Below are 11,540 nucleotides of genomic sequence, written 5' to 3'. Positions count from 1 at the left end.
TCACTTTGGTCAAACATCTTCTCTCTTTTTCCTTCCTTGTACAAAAGCACAATGTTAATAGAATTAGCTCTACCAAGCAGATGAGCATCACACAGTTTACAGAGTTCCCTGTCACACGCATGGGACTTTATCCTGCAGTCCTCTGCTAGGGACATGGAGTACTCTGAAAACACAAGCTGAGGCTGTGGCTTCCCATCAAACTTTGAATCAAATCCAGTTTAAAGAGAAGGACCTTGACATGCTTCCTGTATCCAGACTTCTGGGAATTCCTTTTGCCTGGCTTACACAAGATTGCACAAGGGAGAGGTTTAACACTGGAGATGCATCTCTTAAGGAAGGACTCAAAGCATTTTATTGCATTATCTTGGACCCCTGCCACCTTCTCAGGCTAAACAGCTGAATGCTGTGGACAGGGGGCTGAGTGCCACAGTTCTAGGAAGACAAAAATAGAGGTCTGCCCCTCATGCATTGGCAGGAGGAGGTACTGTTCATCTGTGCCTCTAAAGCAATTGAGCTCCATGTCCTGGCTGGAATCCAGCTGAACTAGGTCTAGAATATAACCTTCAATTGCATGCCCCTGGAGGCGATCTCTTGACTGCCTTGTCTTTTCACTTGTTCACAGATGGGTGTTCTGATGTGGAGCAGGAGAGGGCTTGAAATGATGTACTGGGGGGATGTCTGTGCTGGTGTCTGAGGTCCTCCATGTCTAAAAATGGAAGGAAAGTGGGATTTTTTTGTTTTCCTGAATGAGGAGTAGGCTACGTCTAGTTCCTGACTTTTCAAGGTGCTAAGGGGAGCACTGGTGTGCTTTGCATCAGAAACTAAGTTGGGCGATGAATCACTTTCTCCCCTGTCTGCTTTCATCCTGGTTAAGCTGGAGGATGGTTAACCTGGGTTAAGATGGAGGAATACAATGCTTTTGTCTTCCCTCTTGATCTTTCAGGCTTTCTACCACCATCTTTTTGAATGCTTAACAGACCCAAAGCTTTCTGCTTCCCAGGGACCATCTGGCTGGAGTATATCTGGTTAGATAAAGTCCTGTAGCTCTACCAAGTGCAGGGTCATTAAATTATTCCAAACAAACCTTCCTCCTGGGATTTCAATTGAATACAACAACTACCTTCACTTCCTGTCTGAAGCTCTCTAATTGACAGGGGTGGTGGGACACCTGTTGTCCACTGAGGCTCCTGTTGGTCTCCCAGCATCAAGGCACAACTCTTTCCCTTAGTTCTGCATGCATCAAAGCACTCACGCAGCCCTCCCATATGTCTCGTATACTGAGTTTTCTACCTCTGACAAAACCTCTGCATCCCCAGTGTGGGGGATGTGGATATGTATGGCTTTTATGGGGACTTTTGTTCATCTAGCCTTCAGCTGAATTTTTGCTTTGTGAGGTTTTTTGGTTTTGGGGTTTTTTTTTCCTTCTCTGATTCCATCCCTTTACTCCTAATCCCACCACCTGGTATGGCTCACACTGCAGAATCTCTCTGCCTCCTCAGCGTATACGCCCTTCAAATATTTGTAGACATTTATCACTTCCCCCCCTGCTTAGTCATCTCTCTGCCAAGCTAGACGTATTTAGTTCTTCTAATCTTTCCTTGCGAGTGAGTCCCTCCAGCACTCATAATTCATTTCTCCTTGCTCTTCTTTGAATACTTTCCAGTTTGCCAGCACTTAAAACACCCCAAATAAGAAAATTTTTAATGTGAGCAGGCACAAAAAAAATGAAGATAAACTTCCTGAAAAGAGAGGAGGGGTTTTTTGGCTCCAAGCCACTGGGAATAGATCAGAGTGGGTAGAGCTGGGAATTCCTGCTGCAAGTTCTAGGTGGGTGTCTGGGATAAAGAAAAGTTGTCCCCTCTTCTCTTCTTGTGAGTTGCTCTATTCCCCACCCCTGAAAACTGTAACAAAAGACATCAGCTAATATTTTTTCTGTGTTTCTTCCTATAGTTCTCCTCTGAACGAGGCAGACCTGTAAGTGTCACTGGCTTGTCTTCCCATTCCCTGTCTCCCTCTCAGGCTAAAGGCTTTGCCTGTGAGTGATTTTTCTAGTGGGCTGTGGGGTGCAAGTGCTTCAGATAGTGGCTACATCTTACCAGTGCTGAATCTCTATTTCTCAGCTTTGTTCTTCTCAAATACTGGTAGGCGTGGTGCCAAAGGATCAGCAGACAGCTCCTTTTTATCTTAGGAAGATTTTTCCCTTCTGGCCATTTGTTTCTGCTGTGTCCAAGCTGTATAAAAAGGAATATAATTTAAAGTGGGTCCTGTTTCTAGGGCCCAGATGGACTTTTTTCTTTCAAATAACCAACTCAACAAATTCTTTAGATAGAACCTTGTTAATTAAAGCTATACCCCAGAGGGATAGCTTAGAGATGCTGTTCAGTCTCCACCTCTCATACTGAACTCCACGATGTTTTTTTGAGGCATTCCTGGTATCTCACACTGATGGTAATTTGTGCTGTCTGAGATTACACGATGTGAGCAGAATTGAAAGGAATGCTGGGGAGCAGCAAGTGTTCCTTCACTCATTATCTACAGAAAGGTCTGCAGCTTCACTGTCTGCATTAAGAGCTTTTTAAATATTCCCCATCACCATCTAGTGACCTGCAAGGGAGCAGCAGTTTATCTAGCCAAGAGATGCTGCCAAATTTAGTAGACTGAGATGGGTATCAATAACAAAATACTTCCAAAACCAGAACAAATCCAGTTGCAAACTTGCACCGGCATACCTTTACATGGCACATTCTAGATTTCAATTGCAAATTTGAAAACAATGTTCTTTTCACCTAGGAGGAATGAAAAGATTCTGTTTTCCTTATATATGGGGATCTTCCCACTCAACTAGATACTTATCAAACATCTGGCTTCTGTTTTGGTTGTGTCCTGAGAACATTGAGTTTAAGTAGAAATGTGAAACTAGCTCTGCTGACTGGGCAGGAAATGTTTCTCTGTTGTGGTATGAAGGCTATTTGGATCTATTAAGCCAAGCTATAGAAAGGAAGGGAAAGCAAGGGCAAACAAAAGGAGCATTGGCTGGATAGGGGAATGTATTTGATTTTTTGCATCCAGCCCATGTCAGTCTGTGCCACCAGCTGATGCCACTATATCATCATAAAATGTAGAAACAAGGAACCCAAAACTTCTTGAGTGAAGAGCAAAAGCTGCTATTGCTTTCACAGTGGATTGACTTTCCTAGCTGTCTGTTGAAGCAGCCTTGGAGAATCATGCTGAACAGTGCATTACAGATATACACACTGGATATTAAAAAAGAGAGAGAATGCATTTACTGTCACTTGCAGGTTGCCTTTCACCCTTCTAGTTGTCATAGCATTCAGAAGTATTGAACAATGGGGTTTTGTCTACAGAAAGAAAAATGCTGCCTCTTTCACAAGCTTAGGCAGGAGAGGCAAAATCGTTCTGAAGAATGGGTAGGAAGAGCAGCAGTAGGCATTTTCACTAGCCTATCCTCAGATACTTATGGGGCCTGATTCTTGAAACAGCACCATGTCATCTACTTCAGCACCTTCAAACTGTTTATTAGCATCATCCCAGCAGCAGGTTGGGCTGGCTGTCTGCTGTCTTTGATGCTGTTACAAACAAGCTTGTCATTCCCAGAGGAATCAGCAGTCTAGCTGGCTTCAGCTTGCCATGTTTGTCTACTGCCATTCACATTTAGAAAGCGGGGTGTGTGTCTGTTTCTGGTTTTGCTCTATAAGAATATGCAGTTGCTTAAGATCTATTTGGTTGACAAAGTGTTTTACAGACAAACTGTACATGGGAACCACTTTGTTCGCTGCTGAAATGCAAAGCAATAATTTTTCTTGCGGAATCTCAAGAGACAGATGAGATGTGGTTCAGTACAGCATGACTTTAAGTATTAGGCTGAATAGAGGTGGGATTACTACCATATTTAAAGCAAAGCATGCATTCAAATGCTTTGAACTGAGGTTTATTTTGTGCAAATATTTGACAAGTGGCCTCTCATTTAAGTACAAATAAAAGTATTGAAGCTCATACCATTTCTAGCTATTGGCACAAGAAAATTGTTTCTAAACAAGTATCCATGAAGTTTAATGGTTATTTCTCCCTGTCATGAGTTCCCTCATTACCTTGCTTGCCCCATTGACTGTTATAAAAAACAGTCTGTGGGAATTTTATTTACCCAGTCCCTCTTTGAATGTTTTCTGAACTTCTGATCTTTAGCAATTATTGATTTTTATGTCTTTTTTTGTTTGAAATCAGCTTTGTAGCAGTTAAAGTTCTCTCAATTTAAATAATACAAGGGCAGATTAAGTTTTTCCCTACTCCTGTTCCCAAGGTGTTCCCGAGCAGAGATGTTCAACCCCTGGCCTCATTTTCATTCATTGTAATGGAGTGATAACAAAACGCATGACCAACTTCTCTAATTAGTCTCATGTTCCTCAAGGTCTTTTGCTGTTGCCTGGTTTTTGGGCTTTGTTGGTATTTCCCTAAACACCCCTAATAGTTCTACTCCTCTTCCAAATTATCTCTTTGGGCACAAACTGATATGTGGCAAATACAAAGCAATGCAATATTCATCATTGATCATGATCTTTCCTGGTTTTGTTGTTGCTGTTGGGTTTTATTTTAATTCCCACTCTGTTTAGGGGAAATTGTTTAATTTTATTTCATACCTTAACTTTTAAATTTTTATTCAACTAAAATGCAGATGTATATTCAGTGTAGCTTTCCTGAGCTTGCTTTCTTGTGGACTGTTCATCTCACTTTAAATAAAATAGGACAAGCATAGAAAGGAAATTAAAACAAGAAAAAAGATGAGCAGTTGGTTGTCCCACAGTTTCTACCAGTGGGAAATGGTAGAGGACAGGGATTTTGTCTTCAAATGCAATATATCGTTCTGCTCTCCAATAAGCATTAATGAGATGTGAAGAAGAAAAAGGACCAGTGTCTGTAGATGGTGGAAAGCTGAAGCTCTTCTCCTTACACCATGAACCAGCCTCCTAGGAGATCCTGTCTCAGACCAGGCTTGTTCAAGGGAAGGCTTATTATGTGGAATTTTGTCAAATGGTGAGGTGTGGTATAAAGAGATAATCAGAGTCCTCCAACACTAATTACCTGTGCTCTATAGAAATCCCTAGCTCCATTCAGAACCTTTTAAAAAGGAAAAATCTCAGAGGAAACAAATGAAGTCTGGTTCTGCAAGTGCCAATTGAGATGGTAGAGAACAGGGAAGTCATGGATTAAAGCGATCAATTTTCTGAGGCCTACCATACTATTTGACTTGATTCTTCCCACCCTCTCTTCTTCTTTTTGCATTCATGCATTGAAACATAACAGGAAATCTCCGCATTTCTCATGCGTCCTTTATTCTGAAATCTCTAGACACTTTGCAAATATTAACTGATAAAACTTCACAGCTATCTATCCATCTATCTAATCTCAAAGCATTTAAGGTTTCCCATCACAATTCAGAGGGATGGCAATGAACAGAGTATACTATCAAAACAGTTTTCAGCAAAGGAAATAATTCCATCCTTTAGCAAATGACTGAAGGACTTCTGACTTAGCATTGGTAGGAAGTCAGGACAACACCAGTCAGAAAAAGGGCAATTGCTATTTGACCAATGTCCAATGATAAGATTTAGGATCAAGGTTGTTAGTATTTTGCAATCTAAGGTTGCAAATAATCGAATTTGTAATTTGTTCTTGCAACTTTGGAGGAAGAAAATGAGGAAATTTTGTGGGTAAAGTAATGAGATCCTGAAAGAGAACATTCTGGAACAGTAAAACTGAAGCACATTTTCCTACCCAGAAGGAGGGAAGGATAAAAGCAATTTGGATCAGCGTTAACCTTTACATCAGAAATATCACTTGGTGCATGTTTGTACTTGAGGGTTCTCTATCACTGTTGCTGAATATACGACCCAACTGTATTAGACATATGAATACAAAGCACTCAATTTAAGTGAGCACAGATAAGATGCAGGTCTTGCTGCTTTGATTCATGCCACCACTAATTTCAACTGGAGTACTATGCAGTACGGTACTACTTAGCACAGTTAGGGTGGTACAGCCCATTCCTGTGTTTATGGAGAAGGCTTAATGCTCTGTAGAAAATCTCTCAGTCATCAAGGACTTCTGCATGGATCTGTCAGTGGTTTTGCTTTTGTGCAGCAATATGAAAAGCAGTACGGGAGGTTAGCAGCCAGGTTTGCCTTATACTCAATGTCATCCCTTGGTGTAGAGTGAATCAAAGGACTTCCCTCATGGAAGGAACTAGGAGGACAGCAGTCCTCTGTTAAAAGGCTTGACCATCTCCATTTTCAATTCATGTCATTGAGTCTTAAGTATTTTTTACCACAAAACCTGAATTAGTGCAGTTTTGCTAGGGTCCATACCTTTCATGACATTGTCAACCAGGAGACTGATCTAATCCACAGATGTTAGCACATTTTGCTTTTCAGTCTGTGACTTTTGTCTTAACTAACCTTGGAAGCTATATTTAAGCATATGACTTTCCCAAGAGGGCTGGTATAAACAGTGTTAAATTGTAGTCAGATCCAGCTGTTTAGAAATATACTCATGAAGACTGATCCAATAGCACTGGCGTAACACCATTGACTGCTGAACTTTACTTCTCTGCTCTTTGTCCTTAATTTCCCTGCAACTTGAAAGTACATTGCATTCAACACCTATCAGCCAAAGTCCTCCTCGCCAAGGCAAATTCAAACATCTGCCAAAGGTCATGAGGTAAATGAGGAATCATCCCAACAATACCAAGGCAAAGCATTAAAAAGGATCAGGAGTTCATCGAGTAAATCTGCAAAATAATTTGAATTTCAAATCTCAGGCAAGCTGCTGTGTAATTTCTGCCTGTAGATTCACCACTGTGATGTTCATTATCTGATTATCACTATCTACAACCTTCCTAGTGCTAATGCACATTGTCTTCCTGACTCTTGAATTAGTGAGATGTGTCTGACACTAAATTTGCAAGTAATTGCTATGGCTCCCCTCAATGAAGCATCTCTCAGGACACTCTTGGAAATTAAATGTTCCTTCTCGAGCCATTATTTGCTTACTCCATCCCTATCTTATTACATAATTATCAAGTAAAAATATGTAATTTGAAATATGCATGTCATGTTTAGGAAATGAACGAATCGGAGATGACAAGGTTCTCAGTGGACTGATGGCAGCAAAGTATTGCCTTACCTTCTCTCAAATAGTCCATCTCCCAGGTTCCTGCTAGGACCTAACCAGAATCCACCAACCATCTTTGCATGTAATCCCATTCAATGCTGCTTGAGATTTCTGTCTTGAGTCCCTTCTAACTCCCACAGAAGAAACAAGGGGCTAAGTGATGCCCTTTGAGTCCTGACTGATGGAATTGGATTTGCATTGCACCAGGAAGTATTGTTCACAGTGGTAAATTTAAGCCCTGTGGATGGTGTTTGCAAGTACAAACCCTACATTTCCAACATTTAAAATATCTTGTATTCTATAAAGCTTGATCCCACTACAATTCTCGATGTTTACAATGAACTATAAATATTTATAGCAGTGTGATTATGGTAAAGTTACTTGAGATTTACACAGCCATAAGCAAGATCATAATCTAGTCCATTGTCCCTTCACTAAAGGATTTTATAAGGTAGGGATCAAACCTGAAGATCTTTATTCAAGGGTAACTAAACCAGACAAATTAGAAATCTTTCTACTGCAGGCAGATTTTGGCACAAGGTTAACATGAAATATATTAATTTTCTGCCTAAAATAAATACCCTTGTTTTTTGTTCACAATGAGTAGTTTGCTTTAGCTTCAGTTCATTCTCCTTCCTCAGCTCAATGATACTTTGATGGCTCAGCCTTCATTTTAATAGTCATAACCTGAAGAAATTGAATATGACTAAGGAGGAAGTAGAGGTCTCTGTTTCTCCTGTAATCTCTGCTTGGGAAGGGCTATGCCTGATGTTAAACATGTGCCTCTTAAAGTAGGATTTTTTTATTCCCTGGTAAATCTACTTTCTTCTCTAGAAATAAACACTTATTTGTATAAGCTAAAACAAATCCTATGTTTCAGTATTTTATAGGGTTTGTAAATGCTAGAAAACGGATATCCAGCTGTCACTTCCATGTTTGCTTTTTTTCCTTCAACCAAAACCTCCCTTGGTTTGTTTGGTTGCTTATGGAAGTGCTTGTTTCTAGTAAAGAAGTTATTTTGTCTGCTTGGACTCAGATATACACAAAGGCAAAGGTTGTTGCTATCTGCAGAAGCAACTGTGAAGTGGAAATCCATTAACGTGGTGGCATGGCATGCCTCCATGGGAAACACTCTTACACTTAGCAAGAAAGCATGTCATCCCAAATGTTTTGATTCTCTTTTTCTTTGGGGAAAAAAAAAGCCATGGAAATTGTAAATGGGAAACTTGATCTTTATTCCAACTGGCATTATTTCTTACAAGAGCAAGGGAAAAGCTTTCTTCTTAGTTTACTGTTGGCTGTTTCTTTAATGTGGTTTTCTTTTCTTTTGCTTTTTTGTTTTTCACACTCATGTTGTGAGAGTTGTTCCTCTGTGGCTGAACTGTTGTAGTATTCAGAGCAAATTTTTTATTCATGTCTTACAGCTGGTGTTTTCATGTGGTATAAAAGTTTAGTAAACTGATGTTTCAACCAAATGATTTTGGAATTTCCATGTTCGTATGTTGGCATCTGTACTTACATCAGCAAAGTAAGGGCCCTCTTGGTCATTAATAGGTTTTGGCAGTGAACCCCCAAAGGGTGGATGGTACACAGAGCCCTCTTGGCCACCACTGCACTAGCAAAGCAAGTCCAAGTTGCAGGATCATTGCTTAACACAATGAGATGCATATCACTGTATGGTTTATGTTGGACAAGTTCCTTGTTTGCTGAAGCCTTTCTATTGTTTATCTGCAAAGAAAACTGTAACAGGAGTAAGTTAAGTGATTATGTGCATGCTCGTACCTCATATTTCCCTCCACTGTGGTTGTTTTACGAGTAAAAACTTAGATTCAACTCTCTTCTAGGAGTATATATATTTATATATACATATATGTGTGTGTGTATGTATAGAGAGGGGAAAAAATATAGAAATCAAAGCATATAAGCATTTACCTTTTAAATCAAACTGTCACTTCCTCCAGGGGGTAGGAAGTATATTCATTTAGTGGAATAATTTGTTTTGAAGTAGTCAGTGGGGGAATCCACTGTGAAAAAGAATAGTCCTCATTAGTGCAAGGGGGCAGAAAATCTACAATGGAAACAATGAAGACACTGACTCAAAATTCACATGGAGCTTTAGTGCCAGAGCTGGGGATGTCATCAGGCATCCGATTTCCATCCAGGTGACTTGTCCACTGCAGAACCTGATCTCTCCATGGTCTGTAGTATGGCAGTAAATAAGGAAGCATTTGTCTGAGTTAGTAAATGACAGGAGGAAAAGGTATTTGTTCTTGTATGCCATGGAGTGATATATTGTTTGTAAGCAGATTGTAACTGAAGTGCTATAGAACAGCATTTCTGGCTCTGTGCTTCACTTAATCATGGAACAGAGCAGACCCTGAGGTCCTGTGCAAATTTTAGGACCTGTGAAAATTAAACAGTAAGTGAATGTAAATTAACAGGTCCTCTCAAGGATTAAAGAGACAGGCTCATTATTTTGTTTTTCATTCTGCTAAGAGGGCCAGTTTCCAGCAAGAATTATAATTAAAAAAACCCCTCTAGCTCTATTTGAGACAATTTGCTACCAGTTGCAATACCTGATAGGCCTCCAAATGTTAGGGAGCATCGTCCGGTCTTGAGCACAATGAACTCCAGGGATCACACCGTGAATCTATTGCCCTTGGGACTTTTACTAAGGACTTAAATCTAGCTGGTATATTCAATGAAGAAGGTGGAGCATAGAAAGGGAGGGGAAGGTTTCCTATATGTTTGATATAGTATATACTTCAGAAGATGTATTGAACATCTGTGTACAATCTATGTGGCAATATAAACCTCTTCTTTTTAAAATATTTCAAAATTGGCCGTTTTCCATGTTACTTTAAATATATAGTATGTACTTGTATGTTTGACACAACATTGCGAATATGTTCTCCTATATTCAAAGTATAATGAGTAAGATTCATCATAGGGAAAGTAACATTTTTCCATGTTAGCAATGCTAATGAATAAAATATATAGCATTCCTGCATTGCTTGCTATTATTATTTGCTTTTTGCAGTTTAACTAGCAGTCAGAATTATTTCTTACTGAAATTTTGTGTTTGCAGCTAAGGTTCCTGGGCTATCTAATAGCTGTTTGGAGACCAATCTTGAAAGAGCTAGAATATTGCTGTGACTCAGAATGGGCAGGTGTCTGTGCTAACAACTCTATAACAGTAATACAACCAGCTTGACTGGTTTGTGCAATATTGTTTTCACAGGAGTTAGCTGCGGGTCAAGGGTGTAAGACACTGAATTGTTCTGCATTAGCAAACACTATGAACCATAGAACAAAACAGTTGTTCCTGAGGATTTTGTGTTGATGCTGTATACATTTCAAGGGGTTTCCCTTAGGTAGCTCTAGTCTGGCCTTACAGACTGAATACTCATTAGTGGTCAAAGCATTTAAATGCTCCTGGAACACATCTTCAAGTTAAGTGTCACTCAGAAAGAATCTGGGTAACACACCCAGAAGAAATCCAGCTCAGACCGCTCCACAGTGCGAGTCAAAACACAGTAAGTGGGAACAATCTGGAGATGCTCTTTAAAAGCACAGTCCTGGTGCAAAAATAAAAGTATGAATGCAGGTGGATCAAATGTCTAAAAGGAAAACTATTTCACCAGTTAAAGCGGAGGAAAAAATTACTACTACTACCTAAAAATTAGTCAGCGGCATTGACTGGTTGGCAGGGAAGTGGAGCGTGCTGACTGTACATCTATTCTGTTCGATTCCTGGGAGCACTTCTGTTTTGACACTTAGTATTGCTTGTGTTTTCCTCTTCCTTTTTTTGTGTGGACAAGGGGATGTTCCCAAAAGCAGTGTGGTCAATTAAATATGCCCCAGTTACAGTAAATGCAAACAGATTCTTTGTTTAATTATTGCCAGCTCAAATTAAATATTGCAAGCGCTTTTTCAACTGGGTGGACACAATAGGAGGCAATGGTTCTTTGCAACAATTGTCCTAATGAAGGATGATGAGTTTCAGGGTAGTTGAATTTGGTGTGGGCATTGGGGTCTCCGCCAGCACATCCTGTTACAGGATCAGGACCCTTGACAATAAATGGTTCACATTCTTGGAACTAATGTTTGTAATGGGAATAACAGAAGTGGAGATAATAATAATATATTACCTCGACCACAGGAGTGCATTGAAGGATTAATTGAATAATGGACCAAATTAATCTCTGATGTAACTGTGCTGATCTGACTAGCATGATTCTGCCTTCATGTTAATAAAGATTATTTTTTCATGTGTTTTATAATTCTCATTTTGCTATTATTATTGATTGTCTTACAAAACCAGAATGCAATTTGGAAGTCTGGTTTGCTTCAGA

Source organism: Haliaeetus leucocephalus, unplaced genomic scaffold (assembly GCF_000737465.1).
Source record: "Haliaeetus leucocephalus isolate CR32 unplaced genomic scaffold, Haliaeetus_leucocephalus-4.0 Scaffold339, whole genome shotgun sequence".
In the NCBI taxonomy this organism is placed as follows: domain Eukaryota; kingdom Metazoa; phylum Chordata; class Aves; order Accipitriformes; family Accipitridae; genus Haliaeetus; species Haliaeetus leucocephalus.
Note: the sequence above shows the minus strand (reverse complement) of the source record.